At 39.1% G+C, this 23,663-nt stretch overlaps 1 long non-coding RNA gene and 1 pseudogene across 1 annotated transcript; one reads left to right on the forward strand and one right to left on the reverse strand.

Moving 5' to 3' along the window:
* Window positions 1–2,540: 2,540 nt before the first annotated feature.
* On the reverse strand, window positions 2,541–9,500 carry LOC117310790 (uncharacterized). The gene is made up of 2 exons (XR_004524847.2): window positions 9,430–9,500; window positions 2,541–7,905 (listed from the first exon to the last, which is right to left on the reverse strand). It is a non-coding gene; the product is annotated as an uncharacterized lncRNA (long non-coding RNA).
* Window positions 9,501–14,089: 4,589 nt separating this feature from the next.
* On the forward strand, window positions 14,090–17,987 carry LOC117310789 (UDP-N-acetylglucosamine--peptide N-acetylglucosaminyltransferase 110 kDa subunit pseudogene; annotated as a pseudogene).
* Window positions 17,988–23,663: the final 5,676 nt, after the last annotated feature.

The raw sequence follows: 23,663 nt of genomic DNA on the forward strand, positions 1-23,663 counted from the left end.
AAATTCTGGAAAGTACCAACTATACAATTCTGGATAAGTTGCTTCATCTTGCTTAGTCTGAATTTAATGCCCATCTCACAGGATGTTATGATGATTAATTTAATATCTTTGTATAACGTACAGTGTTATGTAATTTCTTCTTGTTTTTCTTGAGTAAATTCATATCCTTAAGCAACTCACTGTAAACAATAGTTACTTACTTGCTTAAATTACTCTTATCTTCTATTATCAGCTGAATTGTGTCCTGCTCAAGTTAATATGTGGAAATCTTAACCCCCAATACCTGGTAATATGACTGTATTTGGAGATAAGGCCCTTAAATAGGTAACTGAGGTCAAATGAGGTCAAATGGGTGGGCTTTAATCCAATATGACTGGTGTCCTTATAAAAAGAAAATATTAGGACACAGACATGCACAGAGAGAAGACCATGTGAAGACAAAAGGAAAACATGGCATCTACAAACCAAGAAGAGATACTTGAGAAGAAATCAATCCTGCTGACACCTTATGTCAGATTTCTAGCCTCTAGACCTGTGAGTGAGTAAATTTCTGTTGTTTAACCTCCTCAGTCTCTGGTACTTTGTCATGGCAGCTCTAGGAAACTAATACAACTTTTTATGGCCTCCTTGTCTCATGTTGAAAGTTCAATATTTGGCATCATAGCTAGGAAACAAAAATATCATCTACATTCCTTGTTGTAGTCTTTCTTCCCCATTCTCATTGCTAGTAATTTCCATATTTGGGTCTGTTTGCTGTGCCTTGTAAACAGAGCGTTACGCTCATTTCTGGTCTTACTGCTAATATACAGTAAATGTGCAGATACTGAATAGATTTTGGAGAAGTGCAGCATATAGTTGGCACATGTGTGTATGTGTGTGTATTCATATAATTTATACTTTTTCTCTATTTTCTTCCTTTGGTGAGCTAAGATTCTCTGCTTTTGTGACTAGTACTCCTGAATACTAATCCCTGAATTTAATTCACCAAAAATTGCCAAAAATAATAATAATATGGGGAAAGAGAGAGTGATAGAGGGAGAAGAACAAACAATCAGGCAAGGGCAATACTGTGAATTATTAGGGTCTTATTAATAAGATTATGTTAGTCTAGAGGAAATGACCGTAAATATCATCAGTGAGCCCAGTTGGTCTTTACTCACTGCTAGACACATCCCTGAGTTCTGTTCTTAGTCTCCAACTGTGTGATTACTACTGTCTGGAAGTATTATTTGAACAACTAAAGGCACTTAATGGAAAAGGAATTGTCTTTAGAGAATCAACAGTAAGTTTTCTATCTGATTACAAAGGAATGTTGACTATCTGGAAACCTCAGTCATATTTGTAAGCAGGAAAGCATTGGCTATTAAAAGTGGATGATATAAAGAGTTGAGCAGAAACTTTGGCGATAGGTATACCTGGATTTAATTCTCACTCCAACCGCTTGGCAGCTGGATAACCTTAGGCAAGTTTCATACCTCCCTGAAATTCACTTAATTCAGTCTGTAAAATGGCATAATAACTTATTATAGCATCCTTTTAGGAATTTTAAATCAGTTATTGAAATAAAAGTACACAATATGTAGACAAGTATGGATTCCTCAATAGGTGTTTGACCTTTCATTTCTCCAGTATCCCACCCACATCAAATAAAGAAAAATACTTTTTAAAATTTACAAATATTTCATTGTTCTAAAGTTAAAGCCATAAAAATAGAAATAATCAAATGGCCTACTATCATACCATTAGAAGAAAAAAAAAGTGTTCATGAGAGTTCCATATTAGAATACAAATTTTCCTTAGGCACCTGTTTATGTATGCTATTCTGCTCTTTACAATAAATAATTAAATTTAAAAGACTTAATTCCTCACTTTTAAGACCTTATTAGTTTACAAATTACATATTGACCTATGCTACATTTTATACCGACCCATGCTAATGAATTCAGTGCAGAAAACAAAAAACACTGCACTCAAGCAAACTACATATATATATATATATATATATATATATATATAACTTAAATGCATTTATATCCTACCATGTCTCATAAAGCATTGTGGTAACTCACCGGAATACAGACAATCAAATATAATGGCAAAAGCACTTAATATAAACAGGGCCAAGGAAACATAGACAGAAGATGAAGAAAAGATGAGGGAAATGTGAACAGGAGGAAGTGTAGTTAATCGAGTTGAATGTTTTGACCTTAAGATTCTCTGTGTGGGGACTTCCCTGGTGGAACAGTGGTTGGGAATCCTCCTGCCAGTGCAGGGGACATGGGTTCGGGCCCTGGTCTGGGAAGATCCCACATGCCGCGGAGCAACTAAGCCCGTGCGCCACAACTACTGAGCCTGTGCTCTAGGGCCACTGAGCCACAACTACTGAAGCCCGCTTGCCACAACTACTGAAACCCTAGCGCCTAGAGCCCGTGCTCCGCAACGAGAGAAGGCACAGCAATGAGGAGCCCACACACCACAATGTAGAGTAACCCCCACTCGCCCCAACTAGAGAAAGCCCATGTGCAGCAACAAACACCCAACACAGCCAAAAATAAATAAATTTATTAAAAAAAGATTCTCTGTGGATAAAACAACATGTAAATAATTGGTTACAAAGCCATATTATTTGAAGGTGCCAGACTGCACATTAACAGTCTGACACAAAGGGACAGCACAGGAAAACTATTCAAAGATAAAGATTTTTAAATCTTTGCAGTTTGAAACCTTTTAGAGCAAGTATAATGAGCTCGACACACATTTCAACACTCCACATGTTAATCACATGTTCAAAGCATGTCTCAAAGTCATTGGAAATAGTTGCTGTCTCTGTCTCTGATATGTAAAACAGACCTGTGATGTGTAAAACTCAGGAGGTATTGATATCCACTTTTTGGCATCTGAACAGGAAACAAAGTTGTTTCGCAGTGATAATAAAGAATGAAGTAAATGCAACAGTCAAATAAAAGACAAAGTACTGAGGGAATGTATTAACAAAACGAATCCAACTAAATTCTGGTGACCTGGGGCCTACGATTGTACACACTGCATGGAAATACCCCAGCCTAAATACTGGCATAGGAGGAAGGGTACTGCTAGGCCCATCACAGTATAATCCTTTTAAATGTCCCTTTCAAGGTTGTCTCCACTCAACACTGAGTATAGGAAATCTTCCCATCAGGCAGAAACACTGGCTGCGCAATGATTGACCAAGAAATTAACACACTAATGAATAAATGATGCTAATTTATTTCTATCCCTGACAACGGGAAACAGCACACACTCTGTGTCAATGATATGTCCTCTTTCCCACTTTTCTAAATGGTCAAGTATGTTTTTCCCTTCATTGCTTTATATCATGTGTGGCAGGCATGATGGGAAATGGCTACCAATGGTTCTGTTATTGATTTCTACCTTCATTTCACTGTGGCTAAAGAAGATACTTTGTATGATTTCAGTTTCTTAAAAATGTATTGGTACTTGTATTGTGGCGTAACATATGGTCTTTCCTGGAGAATGTTCCATGTGTACTTGAGAAAAATGTGTATTCTGCTGTTGTTGAGTGGAGTGATCTATATATGGCTGTTAGGTTTAGTTGGTTAAATGTGTTATTCAGTCCCCCTACCTCTCTACCGATCTTCTGTCTAGATGTGTTATCCATTATTGAAAGCAAGGTATTGATCTCCAACTATAATTGTAGAACTATCTATTTCTTCCTTCAATTCTGTCAATGTCTGCTTCACATATTTGGGGGATGTTTGGTACATATATGTTTATAGTTGTTATATCTTCTTGATAGATTGAACTTGTTATCAACATATAGTGGCCTCCTTTTCCTCTTGTGATAGTTTTTGATTTAAAGTTTATTTTGTGTGATATTAACAGTAGCCATCCCAGATCTACCTTCCTTCCTTCCTTCCTTCCTTCCTTCCTTCCTTCCTTCCTTCCTTTTTCTCTCTCTCTCTTTCTTTCTTTTTGTTACTATTTGCATGGGATATTTTATTCTGTGCTTTAACTTTCAACCAACTTGTGTCTCTTGAAATCAAGTGAGTTTTGTGCGGACAGCATATACTTGGATTATGGATGTTTTTAAGGTCCATTCTGCCAATATTTATCTTTTTATTGGAGAGCTTAATCCACTTTTTCAAAAATTACTGATGAGGAAGAACTTAATTCTGTCTGTTTCCTGGCTGTTTTCTGTATGTCTTATGCATTTTTTGCCCCTCATTTACTCCATTACTGACTTCTTCTGTGCTTAGCCGATTTTGTTGTAGTGAACTCTTGATTCCTTTTTCATTTCTTTTTGCATATAGTCTATTGATATTTTCTTTGTGGTTATCAAGAAGATTACATTCACCCTTCTAAAGTTCAACCAATATCATTTGAATTGGAACCAACTTCAATAGCACACAGAAACTCTGTTCCTCTACAGTTCCATTCCTCCTCCTTACATTATTGTTGTCACAAATTACACCTCTATACTTTGTGAGCCCAATAACATGGATTTATGATTATTTTATGCATTTGTTTTTTCAATCATGTAAGAAATAAAAAGTAGAGTTACAAGCCAGTAGCACAATACTGGCTTTAGTATCTGCCCATGTATTTATCTTTACTGGAGATTTCTATTTCTTTATACAGCTTCGAGTTGCTGGCTAGTGTCCTTTCATTTCAACCTGAAGGTTCAATTTAGCATTTGTCATAGGGCAGTGTTAGGAAGTTGTAAAACAAACGCCCTCAGCCTTTGTTCATCTGGGAATGTGTTAATTTCTCCCTAAGTTTTGAAACCAGTTTGGCCAAATATAGAATTCTTGGTGGACAATTTTTTTCTTTCAGCACTTTAAATATGTCTGGCCTCTTGCTTCCGTGGTTTCAGATAGGAAATTAGCTATGAATCTTTTTGAGGATCCCTGCTTTGTAACAAATTTGTTTTTTCTTTCTCCTTTGGGAGTAAAGATTCTTTCTCTGTCTTTTGGCATCTGAGAGTTTGATTATACTGTTTCTTGTTGTGGCGTTCCTTGAGTTTCTCTTAGTCCTGAAATCAGGCAAAGATTTACAGCAACCAAACACATACTGAACCAGGGAAGAGGCAATTGGAAAATGGCAGGAAAGCTTTGTGGCATTTTTACTTGCCCTTGCCCCATCCACTGTTAGTGTAGTGGTGGTCTTAAAGTGGTGGGGTCTTAATGCAGTGATAGTCTTAAAGTAGCAGCAGGCCATTCCTAGTATGGGACCCTCAATCCTGCTTCAGGAGGGAGCAGAAGAGACCGTACTCTCGGATTATTATGTGTATCTGTTCTAACCTGTCTGGGAGCTACCTGAAGGACTGACACAAGATGCTTATCTCTGTCTTAGCTAACCTGGAACACAGTCTGGAAAAGCAGCGGTCATTGCTCAAAAAAAGTGCAAGGTGAACTGACAAAGCACAGATGGCTGGGGCAGAAGACTGTGCATTGAAATACAATAGACCACATAAGATGCAGGAGCAAAAGTTGGCGGAGATTCTTTGGGAACTTAGAACATACAAAAAGTACACATGTGTCCAGAGAAATTAAGAAAGCCACATGCATACTCAAGATAAGATGCATGTTCTGAAAACACCAGAGGAGTCTAAGCTTTTACCATGGGCTGAGCCCTGAACTCAGTGCAGGTCAGCTAAATGTTGAAGGAGTGATCCAGCAATCTGCACAATGGGGAGAGGTGTGTGGTTTTGAGTGTGCATGTGGATGTGCTTGTGTATATTTGTTTTTGTTTGTCTTAGGTGCAGGAATTCAAGGACATCTCTGTCAAAACATTAGCTAAACATGAACTAAAGGAACAGAGACTTCAGTGCCTACATACGATAAGGAGTACAGTCATTGCAAAACTAGTTTGGAAAGGTCCCTAAACAAACAGACTACTACAGCCTTCAACAATCCAAAGGCCAGAAAACCCTGGGAAAGTAGGAGAATCTGATTTCCATAGACACCACATTATAATATTTGAAAGCCAGATGTTCAGCCAAAAAACTCACAAGGTATACAAAGACATGGTAAAGTATGGTCCATTTAAGAAAACAAATTAATTGATGACACCATCCCTAAGGAAGCCCAGACTTTTCTCCATTGCATATTCTTGCCTCCTTTGTCATAGATTGATTGACCATAAGTGCATGGGTTTCTTTCTGGGCTCTCTATTCTGTTCCAGTGATGGATGTTTTTGTGCCGGTACCATACTGTTTTGATTACTGTAGGTTTGTAGCACAGTCTGAAGCCAGGGAGCATGATTCCTCCAGTTGTGTTCTTCTTTCTCAAGACTGTTTTAGCTATTCAGGATCTTTTGTGTTTCCATACAAACTTTAAAATTATTTGTTCTAGGTCTGTGGAAAATGCCCTTGATATGTTGATACAGACTGCATTGAATGCGTAGATTTCCTTGGGTATGATGGTCATTTTAACAATATTAATTCCTCCAATCCGTGACCACGGTATATCTTTCCAGCTGTTTGTGTCATCTTTCATTTCTTTTATGAGTGTCATATAGTTTCCTGGGTACAGGTCTTTTACCTCCTTAGGCAGGTTTATTCTTATGTATTTTATTCTTTTTTATGCGATTGTAAATGGGATTGTTTCCTTAATTTCTCTTTCTGATAGTTCACTGTGAGTGTATAGAAATACAAAATTCATATATAGAAATCTATTGTATCCTGCAAATTTACCAAGTTCATGTTTGCGCTCAAATAGTTTTTTGATGGTGTCTTTCAGATTTTCTGTGTATCATGCCATCTGCAAACAGTGACAGTTTTACTTTTTCCTTTCCATTTTGGAGTCCTTTTATTTATTTATTTTTTCTTGTCTGATTGCTGTGGCTAGGACTTGCAAAACTCTGTTCAATAAAAGTGGTGAGAGTGGGCATCCTTGTCTTGTTCCTGATCTTAGGGGAAATGCTTTCAGCTTTTCACCATTGAGTATGTTAGCTATGGGCTTGTCATATATGGCCTTTATTATGTTGAGGTATGTTCCCTCTGTGCCCACTTTCTGGAGAATTTTTACCAGGAATGGATATTGAATTTTTTCAAAAGCTTTTTCTGCATCTATTGAGATGATCGTATGGTTTTTAGTCTTCAATTTGTTACTGTGATGATAAGAGACCTAAGACAGCTACAGAGGCTAAGTGTCCTTTCTTCCCTGAATGGGTAGGTATCCTTGTTCTGCCTTCTAATTGAGTTAGTATCTGAGTAAAGAACTGCCAGGTGTCATTTAGTTCACAGTACACTGCTGTGGCAATATAGAAATGAATTTGCCTAAGTCATTTGGCTTTTCTCAATTATAGTAAATGAATATACTGAATGAATACTTCAACTTAAGGAAATGTTCTTAAAAATATATTAATGTAGGCAACTTCAGTGGAGAACTGAAAACAAAACAAAACATTCAGGTAAAGGGCTGAAATAAAAGTACACTCAGTTGTATCCAGTTTCCTCTTGTAAATCTCTCTTTTTAATTTGAGTGGACAGTCACTTGAGAATATCTGACTTGGGGCTAAGGAAATCTAAGCCTTCTTGGCCACACTGTATTCTCTTATGTCATTTAATAAAGACACCAGTTGGGCTGCTGAAAAAAGAGTGGGAAGTATCAACCCCTCACATCCAAAGGGCGGCTCTTGAAAATATGTGTGTTGTTGTAGTTATTTAGCTCTTCTGGCCTCAGAAGTTCTAATCTTAACCTTAGCCCCTCATGGAGAGAGACTTTGTAAACCAATTCCCACATTACTCATTATGTGACCGTTGAAAAAGAGAAACCCAGCACTTTTCCTGTGCTTTCAACCAGTTATCTTCTTCAAAAATCTGTTTGGATTGTTATACCTTAATCTTGCCTGGCAAGGGACTTATGGGAAGGTTCTTATTGTTTGAAAGTTTGGTGCCAGTATCTGCAAAGAAAGAAGAAAGATGTGTTTATGAAACATCCCAATAGTGAAGGTGTGTGAAAGCAACTTTTGAAAAAGTTAATCTGTCAGAGTTTAGCCGTATTATTACATTTTATTTTATTCATTGAAAACAAATAATTATCAATGAATCCTTTCTACATTTTCTAGTTTCCCAAAGTTCCCTGTATTCTCATTCTAAGAGGAAAAATGGTATTTTAAGTCACTGCTCTCCACCTTATATTATTTATAATCACTCCTCGTGACTTCTTCCTTCCAAGAAACGTGATCCTGAGAAGTGTTCTTTGTTTGTCTTTGTGGAATAAGTGATGAGGATGCATCCTGGAGACCTGTGAGATGTTCAACTTGTGGCATAATGAAACTAGGATGGAGAGTTCTGGAAAGATCTGGAAAGGTGGCTGGTAGAGTGTGGCCAGATGTGGGAGAAGAGAGACATATAGAGAGAGGGAGAGGAAATTTTCAGAGGGAGAAAATGAAACAAATAATTAAATAAGTTTTGTTGTGTGGTGTGGGACGCAAGCCTTTCTCTCCCCCTTTCCTTCACAATGTCTTTGTTAAAGACTGTGTTTTTCATTAGTTTTACTGAGATAGGATTTGCCGTTTTGTTTGGATACTGAGAATGGACCCATGGGAACAGTTACATTTGGGTTATCTCTGACTATCTTTAATGAAGAACATAAATATTGGCCACACTATCTATGCACATGCTATCACCATGCCTTTTTTGTTCTCTGTTCATATATCTAAGTCCTCTTCTTTCTTTAAGGTCAATCTCAAATCTCATCTGAAATGTACATTTATTGATAGATTCAACCCATAATGAACTGTCCCTTCTTTGTCCTCCTTAGGCTCTGATTATTTATAAAAACTCATTTTTGAACTTAAGAGACTGTCCAATATGATATATTAGTTGTTTCACCAGCATATGTTATATCCTCAACACAGTTATACACTTTTGTGGGGCTGGGGTCATACATTCTGTAATTTTTCTCAGTACTTACACTTACTTTGATAAAAAGTGCATTCATTCATCTAAACATCATTTATTGGGTGTTAATTAAATATCTCAACTCAGTAAATATTGTTTCAATGAATGCATGCATGAATGAGGGAGTATGCAATAGGTAGCCTAATGTACCGCCCAATGTGAGAAAACCAAAAACATAAACACAAAAGCAAGCCAAAAAGTGGACCAGGACTTTCTGTAAAATATCCTGCTTTTTGTTGGATGATGCCATGAAAATCAAGGTGATCCTGAACGGTCTTAATAGCTGACCAAGAATAGTAAACAATTGAAATTCTCTCAGGCTTCTTCAACCCTATCACTGGACACGTTTATACCTCTCAGGAATGGTATTAAAAGAAGAGATTAATAAAGCTTTTATAGATGAGTTGATAAATCTCTAAATATTTAAGTCTTCATTGCCTCCTAGGTTTTCTCTATTTTGGGTTTCCAAAAGATTTCAATAAACCACAGGATAATTAAAAATTAGACATTATCTTTCTTACCTTGACGTTTTTTGATGGTAAACACCTTTTTATTGTCTCCATAGTGCTGCCCAATTTCCACCGGTACAGTAGTTAAGTGAATTTTGCTCTGGATGGTGGGATATATAAGATGTAAACGAATTGTTTGTATATGTTTTAGAATTCTTCAAAAGGGCCTGGCCATGGAAATGCATTGAATATTACTTAAATAACTAAAGTAACTTCCTGAGAATTATTATTCTATTCTGGTTAGGATATATCTGCTCTGGTTTGTTAAAATTTCGCTTTAGAGTGGTTTTAATTTTGTTTCTGATAGGGTCCTAGGATTTATTGCCATGCCCATCCTGCATCTGTTTTTCTTTGAATTACTCTCCTTGCAGTTTCTGATTCATACAGGGCCTTACAGGTTAGTGACAACCTGGCCATCACAATGCTGGGAAGGAGAGACCTACTTTTCAGAGGTGTTGATGTTTTCTGTACCTGAAGGTTTTCAAGAGATATCAATCTTCCTCACCACCTCCCTTGGCCCTCTTAATGGACTAAGCAGTTCCTCATGAAATTTCTGTAGGATATCTGTACCAACTTCTCAATATTGTTCCATCCTGAGTCTAAATTCCTGGCCTCAAGGTAATGTTAGATTTCTAGCTCCAGCCCCTATTTACATAAGGCCTATACTAAGGAACGGAACCCACAGACATCAGTCCGCTCTTCTTTCTCTGGATTTAATTTCTCTGTTACTTTCTGAAACATGCAGGTGTTCCTTTCTTTCTTTTAACCTCAACTATGTGCTTTTAACTTTTTCAGAATTGACCCAGAATTTACATGTGTCTCCAGTAAGAGTACATTAAATTGAGCTTAGTCTGCTATTCTACTGGCATATTTGAGATCCAGATAATTTGCTACTTAACTGGATTCAATGACCTGTATATTTCAGGCATCTAAAACTCACCATGTTCCAAATTTCCCTCCTTATAGTTAGTAATTTTCTTGGGAATCTGGATGACATTAAATGGAATAAAGTTAGTGAGTGGCCCAGGAATGCCTGAAAGTTTGTTTGTCAGAGTGGCCAGGGAAAGTTAAGCAAGGAAGAAAAGCAAATGAAAAACAGAATCCCATTATTATGGCTGAGTTTACTCCCAGGATTCCATGCAGAGCTCTCTGTAGAGCTGGGTTGGGTTATAACTTATGCCAGAGCTCTACGTGAGGCTGACACCATCTCATGCCAAGCTCTCAGTTCTGGGCTCACGTCATCTCTGGTCCACTCTGTGGAGTGGAAACTTTGGAGGAATGGCCAATGTGTTCCACGGCGTAGGAAGAGGGAAATTGTGAATGTGACTTTCTAAATTGTGGAGGAACTAACCACTGTAAATGTGCCTTGAACTATGTTGTTTAATTTGACTAGTCAGATCAATGACTTTCCCCTTGAATGAAATGCTGCTACGTATATGAGCAGAAAAACAAAACTGGTATAAGGAATAGATAGCTAGTGGGAAGCAGCCACATAGCACAGGGAGATCCGCTCGGTGCTTTGTGACCACCTAGAGGGGTGGGATAGGGAGGGTGGGAGGGAGGGAGATGCAAGAGGGAGGAGATATGGGGACATATGTATAACTGATTTACTTTGTTATAAAGCAGAAACTAACACACCATTGTAAAGCAATTATACTCCAATAAAGATGTTAAAAAAAAAAACTGGTATAAGGAGATGGAGAGACTGGGAGTCTTATTTTCCCACCAATTAACTTTGCCTCTGACCATGACCTTCCCTTTGAGTCTCCTAGACCTTGGGGATGATCGCAGCCCCTTGGGTTGGGTGACGGCAACCCCATCTTCACTAGAACTTCTATAGTTAACTTTGATTTTTCCCACTCCGTCTATCCATCCCATGTATGCAGTCAGACATTTGATCTTGGACTTTTCCTGACAAAATATGCTTGAATATAACCATTTCTTTTCACTCCCACTGCTACTGCTCTTGTCACTGCCTTAACTAGGGCTTTATCTTTAAGTTCTTTATATAAATATATAAATATCTATATATAAATATAATATACAAATAAAATATAATATTAATTCTGATGATTTTAAAGTCTTTTCTTGATAAAGACTTTTCCTGATAAAGATACACAATATCTTATATAAATATTTTTGTATTATCTGTTCTTTTCTTAGAATTTTAGCCATATCATTCTATCTCTTGGTTTGTCTAGAACTTTTTGATTGAATGCTCGCTATTTTATTTGGCTTTTTTTGTTTCTCTCAGTGGAAACGTTGTTTTGCTTCAAAATATTTTATTCTACCTGGAAGTAGCAAATCTTCAAATTACAATTTTTTAGATGCTTTCAAATATCAATACTATAGGTATCACAAAATCTAGAAAAATGACATTTAAAAATGAGCTACTGCCAGATGTGTCTCTATAAAACTTTTCCCCCACTCTTTTAGCTATATATTCTTTAACTGCCTCCTCATACGACAGCTTATGTATTTTCGAAATAAAATTTTAAGAAATAAACTTTGTAGTTTTTAGACATAGATTTCTTGTAATATGGTTGATTAGAATTTGCTTCTAGTTATTAATAGTTTAGAAAAGTTTATTTCAGCTTCACAATTTATTATTGATAATGTCACATTAATTTTCATTGTTAACTTTGAGAAAACCTCTATGGATTACTTCCTCTTAAATATTTACTATTATAAATGCATTACTGATTTCAGTACTGCTATAGGTTTGTGCATTACAGGGATTCTGATAAAATACTCATTCACACCATTCCATTACACACATTGTTGATGGAGTATATTTATTTATTTATTTATTTATTTATTTATTTATTTATTATTGGCTGTGTTGGGTCTTCGTTGCTGTGCGCAGGCAGGCTTTCTCTACTTGCAGGGAGTGGGGGCTACTCTTCGTTGCGGTGCACAGGCTTCTCATTGCGGTGGCTTCTCTTGTTGCAGAGCACGAGCGCTAGGCACGCAGGCTTCAGTAGTTGTGGCTCGCAGGCTCAGTAGTCGTGGCTCACGGGCTCTAGAGCGCAGGCTCCGTAGTTGTGGCACACCGGCTTATTTGCTCTGTGGCATGTGGGATCTTCCCGGACCAGGGCTCGAACCCTTGTCCCCTGCATTGGCAGGTGGCTTCTTCACCACTGCGCCATCAGGGAAGCCCCTGCAGTATATTCTTGACAGAAGAAAATTTCTGTTTTGACTAAGCATTGATGAAAACTGAATCTTTGACTTATCTTTCACATGCCTGATGATTGAAATAATTTTCCACAGAATAGCTTCTGGTTTTGTACTTTTCAGTTGTTTTTATCTTCTTCAAACGCACATGCTTTGAGAGCTGTGAAGTGCAAGACATGGCTATATTGTAAGGTGGTTTTTGTCCTTATGCTTCTGTGTCTTGTGCTAGTTAAGTCAGTAGAGTAGTCAGTATGAGTACTGGAAGTTATTCCTGTAATGCGATAGTATATAGTCAATTACATATGGTGGTGTCTGAAAATCACATAATAGCCTCACTTAAAACATCTCCTTAGGGCTTCCCTGGTGGCGCAGTGGTTGTGAGTCCACCTGCCGATGCAGGGGACACGGGTTCGTGCCCTGGTCCGGGAAGATCCCACATGCCGTGGAGCGGCTAGGCCCGTGAGCCATGGCCGCTGAGCCTGTGCGTCCAGAGCCTGTGCTCCACAACGGGAGAGGCCACAACAGTGAGAGGTCCGCGTATCACAGAACAAAAGAAAATCTCCTTAGCCAGATTTCAAAAAAGCCTGTGGCCATTCCAATATGATCCAACATAGCGGAATATGATAGAAGGAAAATTGGCAAAGAAAGAGACGCTGGTCTTACCTGATGGAAGTGAAAATATCTCACTTTTGACAATTTTGCAAAAACGTATAATTACATGAATTAATTTCTAGGGTTCTTCATAGGACCTAAAAAGGAACCCATAGAGTTGTGGAACAACAATAAAAGCTGCTGTGATGAGAAGCCCAGGCACCGCAACAAAGAGTAGCCCCCGCTCGCCACAACTAGAGAAAGTCTGCACGCAGCATTGAAGACCCAACTGCAGCCAAAATAAAAATAAATAAATAAAGATAAATAAATTTAATTTTAAAAAAGTAATACTCAGGTTTGAGGCATGAGAGGTATGATGAGGAGAAATTAGCTAATCCTTTCAGAACTTTTAAAATATCAAACTCAGTCTCTAAGATTTTAGCATTATATACAACATTGGTTACTTATTAGTGGTTTGGGAAGGCCAATTTAAAATTTTCTGATCTTACTGTATTGAAATTCACGGCCCTAATGTTTTCCACATTGACTATATGAATGATGAAGTAAAGTCAATCATGTATTTCCTTTCCGACTGGGCAGAAAACAAAATTTTGAAAAGTGTTTGGACTACTGACTTTTGATTTCTTCTAAGGCAAGTGTATAGGTAATTTTTATTCCCTGATTAGGAGAAAAATGGTGGAAGAGGGCAGGGTTAAGAATGAAGATTTCAAGAGCGTGAGAGTTAGACGACCAACCAGAGTTCCTAAGGTTCGGTGCCTGTAACTGTTGCCGCCGCTTAAGCCTGCCAAAGCAGTGGTACGGCTGCTGCCCTCGTGTTTGCTACCTCTAGAAACATTCTTGCCCGTAGTGGCGGCAGCGGGACTCAATTACCCCCTTTTCTCACTCTCTGCAGAAGCTCCAGATGGCGTCTTCTGTGGGCAACGTGGCCGACAGCACAGAACCAACGAAACGTATGCTTTCCTTCCAAGGGTTAGCTGAGTTGGCACATCGAGAATATCAATCAGGTGATTTTGAGGCAGCTGAGAGACACTGCATGCAGCTGTGGAGACAAGAGCCAGACAATACTGGAGTACTTTTATTACTTTCATCTCTACACTTCCAGTGTCGAAGGCTGGACAGATCTGCCCACTTTAGTACTCTGGCAATTAAACAGAACCCTCTTCTGGCAGAAGCCTATTCGAATTTGGGGAATGTGTACAAGGAAAGAGGGCAGTTGCAGGAAGCAATTGAGCATTACCGGCATGCATTGCATCTCAAGCCAGATTTCATCGATGGTTATATTAACCTGGCAGCCGCTTTGGTAGCAGCAGGCGACATGGAAGGGGCAGTACAAGCTTACGTCTCTGCTCTTCAGTGCAATCCTGATTTGTACTGTGTTCGCAGTGACCTGGGGAACCTGCTCAAAGCCCTGGGTCGCTTGGAAGGAGCCAAGGCATGTTATTTGAAAGCAATGGAGACGCAACCGAACTTTGCAGTAGCTTGGAGTAATCTTGGCTGTGTTTTCAATGCACAAGGGGAGATTTGGCTTGCAATTCATCACTTTGAAAAGGCTGTCACCCTTGACCCCAATTTTCTGGATGCTTATATCAATTTAGGAAATGTCTTGCAAGAGGCACGGATTTTTGACAGAGCTGTGGCAGCTTACCTTTGTGCCCTAAGCTTGAGCCCAAATCATGCAGTGGTACATGCCAACCTGGCTTGTGTATACTATGAGCAAGGCCTGATAGATCTGGCAATAGACACCTACAGGCGAGCTATTGAATTGCAACCACATTTCCCTGATGCTTACTGCAACCTAGCCAACGCTCTGGAAGGGAAGGGCAGTGTTGCCGAAGCAGAAGATTGTTATAATACAGCTCTGCGGCTGTGTCCCACCCATGCAGACTCTCTGAATAACCTAGCCAATATCAAAGGAGACCAGGGGAACATTGAAGAGGCAGTTCGCTTGTATTGTAAAGCATTAGAAGTCTTCCCAGAGTTTGCTGTTGCCCATTCAAATTTAGCAAGTGTATTGCAGCAGCAGGGAAAACTGCAGGAAGCTCTGATGCATTATAAGGAGGCTGTTCGAATCAGTCCTACCTTTGCTGATGCCTACTGTAACATGGGAAACACTCTAAAGGAGATGCAGGATGTTCAGGGAGCCTTGCAGTGTTATACTCGTGCCATTCAGATTAACCCTGCACTTGCGGATGCCCACAGCAATCTGGCTTCCATTCACAAGTATTCAGGGAATATTCCAGAAGCAATTGCTTCTTATCGCACTGCTCTGAAGCTTGAACCTGATTTTCCTGACGCTTATTGTGATTTGGCTCATTGCCTGCAGCTTGTCTGTGATTGGACAGACTATGATGAGCGAATGAAGAAGTTGGTGAGCATTGTGGCTGACCAGCTGGAGAAGAATAGGTTGCCTTCTGTGCAGCCTCATCATAGTATGCTCTATCCTCTTTCTCATGGCTTCAGGAAGGCTATTGCTGAGAGCCATGGGAACCTCTGCTTGGATGAGATCGGTGTCCTTCACAAACCACCGTACGAACATCCAAAAGACTTGAAGCTCAGTGATGGTCGACTGCGTGTAGGATACGTGAGTTCTGACTTTGGGAATCATCCTACTTCTCATCTTATGCAGTCTATTCCAGGCATGCACAATCTTGATAAATTTGAGGTATTCTGTTATGCCCTGAGCCCAGATGATGGCACAAACTTCCGAGCGAAGGTGATGGCAGAAGCCCATCATTTCATTGATCTTTCTCAGATTCCATGCAATGGGAAAGCAGCTGATCGCATCCATCAAGATGGTATACACATCCTTGTAAATATGAATGGTTATACCAGGGGTGCTCGAAATGAACTCTTTGCTCTCAGGCCAGCTCCTATTCAGGCAATGTGGCTGGGCTACCCTGGGACCAGTGGTGTGCTTTTCATGGATTATATCATCACAGATCAGGAAACTTCACCTGCTGAAGTTGCTGAGCAGTATTCTGAGAAACTGGCTTATATGCCCCATACTTTCTTTATTGGTGATCATGCTAATATGTTCCCTCACCTGAAGAAGAAAGCAGTCATCGATTTTCAGTCCAATGGGCACATTTATGACAATCGGATTATGCTGAATGGCATCGACCTCAAAGCATTTCTTGATAGTCTCCCCAATGTGCAGATTGTCAAGATGAAATGTCCTGATGGAGGAGACAATGCAGACAGCAGTAATACAGCTCTTAATATGCCTGTCATTCCTATGAATACTATTGCAGAGGCAGTTATTGAAATGATTAACAGAGGACAAATTCAGATAACAATTAATGGATTCAGTCTTAGCAATGGACTGGCAACTACCCAGATCAACATTAAGGCTGCCACTGGAGAGGAGGTTCCCCGTACCATTATTGTAACCACACGTTCTCAGTACGGGTTACCGGAAGATGCCATTGTGTACTGTAACTTCAATCAGTTATATAAAATTGACCCATCTACTTTGCAGATGTGGGCAAATATTCTGAAGCGTGTTCCCAATAGTGTACTGTGGCTGTTGCATTTTCCAGCAGTAGGAGAACCTAATATTCAACAGTATGCACAAAATATGGGCCTTCCCCAGAACCGTATCATTTTTTCACCTGTTGCTCCTAAAGAGGAACATGTTCGGAGAGGCCAGCTGGCTGATGTCTGCTTGGACACTCCACTCTGTAATGGACACACCACAGGGATGGATGTCCTTTGGTCAGGGACACCCATGGTGACTATGCCAGGAGAGACTCTTGCTTCCCGAGTTGCAGCTTCCCAGCTCACTTGTTTAGGCTGTCTTGAGCTTATTGCTCAAAATAGACAAGAATATGAAGACATAGCTGTGAAACTGGGAACTGATCTAGAATACCTGAAGAAACTTCGTGGCAAAGTCTGGAAGCAGAGAACATCTAGCCCTCTGTTCAACACCAAACAATACACAATGGACATAGAGCGGCTCTATCTACAGATGTGGGAGCATTACGCAGCTGGCAACAAAGCTGATCACATGATTAAGCCTGTTGAAGTCACTGAGTCGGCCTAAATAATGACTGTGTGCACAGGAGAATTACCCTGTACCTGAGCCTCAACCTTCTGGGGGAAAGGGAACTACTTTTTCCTTATCTGTACAATACCATGCTGCAGATGGGTGACAGACAATGATAAGAAATAGCACAGCCAGACTTGCTTCCTGCATGATCATGATCACGATAGGGAGAGACACAAGAGATGGGAAACTGCTGTTCCACAAGGAGTCTCCATAGAATTTTGCAGCAGCCAGGTGTCTGGAAGGTCTGGAAGGTAAGTCTGGAAGGTCTGATCTCCCTTGGTCTTCCATGGGATGGATGGTTAGTGTGGAAGGGAGATAGAGATTGCCCAGCCGTTCTGTGATTATCATGGATTGATTGAGTCTTCTGAATTAATATTTTTCTTTATATTTTGGGTATTGGAGCTTTTAAAAATGTTTGGTTTCAGGTATTTTTATTCATGTGAAGTGTATATGATTCTCTTGAGATAAGGTTTTAAGCTATAATATTCCTTGTTTTAGTTTCTCAACTCTACAGATAAATGGGGACTTTGCTGGTGTAGTCTTTTTATAGGTTTTATAAACCACTTGAGCCTATATCAGTCATTTTAGTTTCTGACATAATGTTTGGAACTATCAGTGCTTTGTTGGTTTATAGATGATGGCTTAAATTCTTTTCCTGGTCCGTTTCCTTCTTCCCCTCCCCCCACTTTAAAAATTCTCCTGTAACTTGGCTAACAAAAAACCAAGTCTGATTCAAAACCTCCCAGAGCGTTTCTCTTAAACGCATCATCTGGCGCCAAATGAAGATCCTTAGGAGTGATTATTAATTCTGAAGGGCACAGTTGTGGTACTGTCACTGATGATAACGACAATGGATTTTTGGCCTAGAGTGTTGACCTATTTCACCAGTGTTTTACCGTTGACTGCCCCTCTATGCTGCTTCCAAAAGTCATAGTGTGTGATAAGATTTTTACTTTCATTTCTAAAGTTTTTTTTTTTTTTAGTGAGTCCTGTTCTTCCTTTTTCTTTCAGCAGAAATGAAATCCCAGATAAGTATAAGTATTCAAATATTTGATCAGTAAGTCACAGTTATCTCCAGTACATTAAATAACTTTCATCAAAGAAACATGTTATAGGTAAAAAGCTCTGAAGGACCAGCTATGTATATGATAATTATGTTTCAGATCTTCTAGGGTATTATATATAATAACTTGTCTTCTGGACGTGGTCTTGAAGTCTTTATGGATTCAGCCTCGGTAGTAGCGAACTGCACTGCTACTTGGTTTGGAGTACAAATTAGACTTTAGCCCTCCTGGAGGTTGAGTTTTTGGTATTGAAAACCATAGGAATGAAATTATTGTATTTCAGCAAAGGATCGAGGGCTTGAGGCTTAAAAAAGGCAACATATGTGTGGGAAGCAGTCAGCCTTGAAAGCAGGTAAGGACATGCCAGGCATGCGGCCGCTGCTCGAAGGGAATGTCCCTACTTGTTCCCCTCCTTATTCCATTCCATGGGAGATAAATCACCAGGGCCCAGAGATCAGAAAGAATGTAAAATTTGACAAGCAAAGCTGTCTCCCCTCTGCACGTGCAGGTTATTTTTGATGCTTCTGGGTTTATGGGTTTTCTCCCAGGGAAGTTAACCTTGAGCCGAGACAGTCTGTAGATAATGTAAACCACCATCTGGCAAGCTTCCTTTTTCTAGTCGATTTAATCTGCAACTGTAGCACAATGACTTTGGAATTACTGTTGCTGTATTACCAAAATCTTAAAGTAGGATATTTTTGACAAATGCGGTCCTTAGTTAATTTTTAGAGCTACAAACTGTCCGATGGCTCTGAAATAACAATTGTATGGCTATTCTTCAGGGTGATCACAATATGGTAATGACCTTGAGGTATCACTAAAAAGCAGGAAGGTGTGAGTCTTCCTTTGGTTCCGGAGTGAAATGCGAGTTGGAGTTGGAAAAGAGGCCCACAACCAAGTGTTAGAGAAGGAAATGTGAGGTCATTAGTTAAAAACCAGGTTGAAGTTAAGGTGAAGAGGCATGAGGAAATGGTCAACTGTTACAGTATTACAAAGATCATCAAGAAGCATATCCATGAATGTGGTTTGTATTGCAATCTGCTGAAAAAGAGACAAATATCCTGGCCTGGCCTTCATGGAGATTATATTTTATTGATTCTGATAATAGATTATTGTTGAAAAGGGCCTCCTATAAATTATAACCATGCAAAGGCAGCAAGATAATTTTTTTTCTTTATGTATGTGTTTCTCATTCCTACTCACTTCTCTCTTAGGGGAAGAGAAAATCACAAAAAACAAAATTGTCAAGTCTCAGCTATTCCTTTTTAAAATAATTTTTTTTGCAAAACCCAGTGGAGGCAATAGGTTAACTGTTAAGATTTGTAAGGCTCAAATAGCTAGATTTTTACAAAGTGTAGCCAAATTTTATTCCATACATAATAGCTTTGGAAAGAATATGTGATGATGCAAAGTTGGAAAAACGTGGTTTTTCTTCTGTGAATGGCTTCACTGTTTGGGAGAACAGGCACAGAAGAAATCAAAGTAATTAAACATGGGGTGAGTTTTCCTGATAGGGGACTCTAGTGCTTTAAAATAGACTAGATAATCCTAGGGATAATCTGAGGGTAGAACAGACCAATGCCTCATTTCCAATCTGGTACCCTGGAAGAAAACAGTGTATTTCCTTTGAGGTCTTGAGAGGTTTCTCTTCTGCTTTGTTTTATTTTTGGTTCATTTTGTAATCAACCTTATTAAGGTATCATTTACATACAATAAAATGCAGACATTTTTAGTCAACGGTTCAGTGACTTTTAATTAATGTATACATTTGTATAACTAGCACCCCCATAAAAATAGATAACAATCCTAAAACCCTAGAAAGTTTCCTCCTAGGCTTTTGCAAAAGTATCCCCATCTCCCACCGCAAGGCCACCACGGATCTGCTTTTTATCTTTAGAGATGACTTTTGCCCAGTTTAGAATTTCATGTAAGTTGAATAATACAGTAGGTGCCCTTCTGATCTGGCTTCACTTGCTCAGCATATGGTTTTTGAGATTCATTCATGTTGGGATGTTTTAAACCAGGACTTTAGCCTGGGTGGCTGATGTTGTCTGAAGGCACCTATAGGTACATCTGAGTCTCTGGCATTGTCACTGTCTGTTCTTGGCTCAGTATTTTCAACTTTACTAAGAAGCACAAGGTTGAAGTAAGGAAGATCATTGTCAGTATAATGGAGGTGAAGTGGGTTCTGTTATATAATATTCTCAGCAAAAATTGACCTGCTTGGAATCACTGTGTTGATAATCGACAAGGATTCTCTTCCTCCAAAAGCCTTGATACTATAAAACTTCTAAAGGACGCTGTCCTAGGACCCTTCTTTTAGTTTTCATATTTTGGGAAACATTTCTGGAAAATTCAACTGCTCGCAACCTGAAAGAAGCCATTATTCACCTGAAGGCTAACTCTGCTAAAGTTGAGTTGTCCGACCTTTACATGCTGATAGAAGCCAAATAGCCTTGCAAAACAATGCTCTCTTATTGGATATAAGCATATAGATTGTTTAAGGTGGACGTGTGTATGCAGTAAAGTGAAATAACAAAGAATCTTTGAGTTTCCCTTGCTGGTTTTTTTTATTTTTTCATTTAAGTTTCTATAGCGTATGCTAATAGCTCAGGGAAACCTCAGGTTAGTTTTAGGTCCACTCTTTACGTAAATGTTGAAGTACTCCATACCCACCTTTTTTCTACCTTCCTTCTTTTCTTCCATCTTTCCTTTCTAACTTCTTATAATCCATTATACTTAATCCTGCATTTGCTGAGGTGGCAATTAGTGTAGGAAAATACTGTGAAATTTTGCTGTTCAGAATGCATGTTGACCAAATTCTATATTGAGAAAGGTCTGAATTTACCCAGAGTAACCCTTTCTCAGCGTCTTTGAATAAAGGCCATAGAAAGTGGGCTATATATAGTATCCTGACAGGTATGTAGAATTCATAGCAATTGCCCTCAAAGAGCTTACCTAGCGTAGATGCATATGAATGCATTTAATAATTGCTTTATTGGCAGCAGTGCCAACATACACAGTCTGTTTTGTTTTATATCATTCTCATTACCTGCTCTTTACCACTGTATACATTGCTAATGGCGTGGTTTCTATGGCTTGTGAATTTCACCGCCAAATAATACGTAATTTATTGCACACTTCAGTGTAGAAGATGGAGACTTCATAAATTTTCATGTGCTCGTTGCCCCTTTGGAATGTATTACACTGAGATCAGTCAAAGTAATAAATTTATTTCAAATGTGCGTGATAGGTAGACATCAATTAGGACTGATGGGCAATATTTCTTCCAGCAACATAACAGTTTTTAAAGACTAAGCCATTGAACGTGGAGTCACTGAACATGGGACTCAGTTCACTGGGATCCTTCTTAGAAAAATAAAGGACAACTTGAATTGGATTTGTGTGGCTTATTCAAGTAGTAACTAATCAGCTACATCTTGGTGAACTTAATTTGTCACAATCGTTTGGTATTTTATTAACTCTCTTCCCTCGACTCTCAGGAGAATCGATCATGAGTATCTTAAAACATACTAAGTCGTCTTCCATCCCTCTAAATCTAACTACAAGAGCACACTTTCCTTATCCAATGCAACTTACTGTCTTTTAGAGTGGCTGGAGTTTTAATTCTCTACAAAATTAAAACCAGCAAAGAGAAACATTTTCAAGGAGCCACCACATTGTAGAGCTTTAGAAAGAAGACTTTAGAATTAAGGGCAACTATATCATTTTATAGCTAAAGCACCCGAGGCCTAAAGTAGGCAGGTAACCATCAAGGTCAGGGAAAAGGGTGGAAGATCAGGTTTCAAGCTGAGAAAGAGTCTACAGGGACTCAATCTGAGCAGGTCAAAAACTGAAAGGAGACCACGAATGTTCTGGGAAGGCTGGCATCTGGCCTCCAGTGTGGGCTTCAGATGGGGAGTGGTTCCTGGGGGAACTGAGCTTCTGCAGTAGGCAGGGAAGTCCACCTCATCTCCGGAAAGTGCCCCTGACATCAGGGAGTTGAGGGGAAAGAGCAATGAGTTCCAGTCCACCTGAGAAAGCAGGCCAGTCTGATTAACTCTGAATTTAGGCTTATTTCAGATACTTCTTGAGAAAGAACTTGCACAAGAGCAAGTCCCACGCAGCCTCTTTTAAATCCATGCCCAGTATTTTCTGGTGGAGCTGCTTAAACTCTCCAAGTGACTCCAGTATTTTAATTTCACTCTGTATTTAATTCCGACAGTTCTATGATTGATTCTTTAATGGGCAAATAAGTAGGGTCACAAAAGAGTGCGAATGTATTTTACAGGATGAGGATGGGTGGAGTGGAGCAGTCTGGAACAGGACACCAATAAAAAGGGATCTTGGTAAAGAAGAACGTCATTAGAAATGGAGAGGAATTCGCAAGGAAATTAGTGCCTGACACCACGCCCTTCTCTCTGCATGTTTAGAAGCTAGTTTCTAATTTGATTTTCATAGGAGATGTGCCTGTGATGAATTGTCTCTTACCTCCACACTATTTATCACATGGACATATTGTGAAGTTTGTGTGAGAGAAAGCAAGTATTAGAATTTGTCTTGCAAGCAGCTATAAGCACTGCCTGGAACAATCTAGGGTAGAAGGAAAAGGAAAGGAAGGTGGAAACAAAGGAGAAAGACAGCTAATGATGCTGGAGTCTCTCGCTGGGATTTGTGATATCTCTTTTTGAAACTAAGTACAGAAAGTCAGAACTTGACTGATTGTTTCTTGATCACGGTTTGTTTTCATTTTTGCTTTTTTCTTGCTCTCTCATCAGTTATTCCAGCCAGTGCCATGTCATTTTCAGTTTCAGGTAGCATGCTTGTCTTGTTTCCATTTGCATTATTCATGCAAACGTTGATTGAACTGATGACCCCGAGTTATCACGGAAACAATAGATACACCAGTTGATACATTTCTTAATTTTAGAAAAAAATTCCCGAGTGAAGGTTAAAATAACTCCTCTTCAATTTGTCATTTTAAAAAACTTCTTCTAACATACAATACCTCATTGCCTAACAATGCCAGATAAATGAAGAATTCCTATGTATTCATGAATGCAGGCTAGTCTGTATATTTTTTGGCAGGTATGACCGTTACCGAGGGTAATGGCCTTGTTTGCTGGCCATGTCCTTTCTCCTAGAAAGTTGTACTTTCTATTGTCTTTCAGTTGGTCCATTGGATATCAGAGGTGAATTTATAAAACTATACTTCCCTTTACAATTACTTTGTTTTGTTTTGTTTTATTTTGTTTTACTTGAAGTGTAGTTGATTGACAATGTTGTGTTTCAGCTGTACAGCCAAGAGATTCAGATATATATATTTCTTTTTCAGATCCGTTTCCTTT

This window comes from Tursiops truncatus, unplaced genomic scaffold, assembly GCF_011762595.2.
Source record: "Tursiops truncatus isolate mTurTru1 unplaced genomic scaffold, mTurTru1.mat.Y mat_scaffold_2_arrow_ctg1_2, whole genome shotgun sequence".
Lineage (NCBI taxonomy): Eukaryota > Metazoa > Chordata > Mammalia > Artiodactyla > Delphinidae > Tursiops > Tursiops truncatus.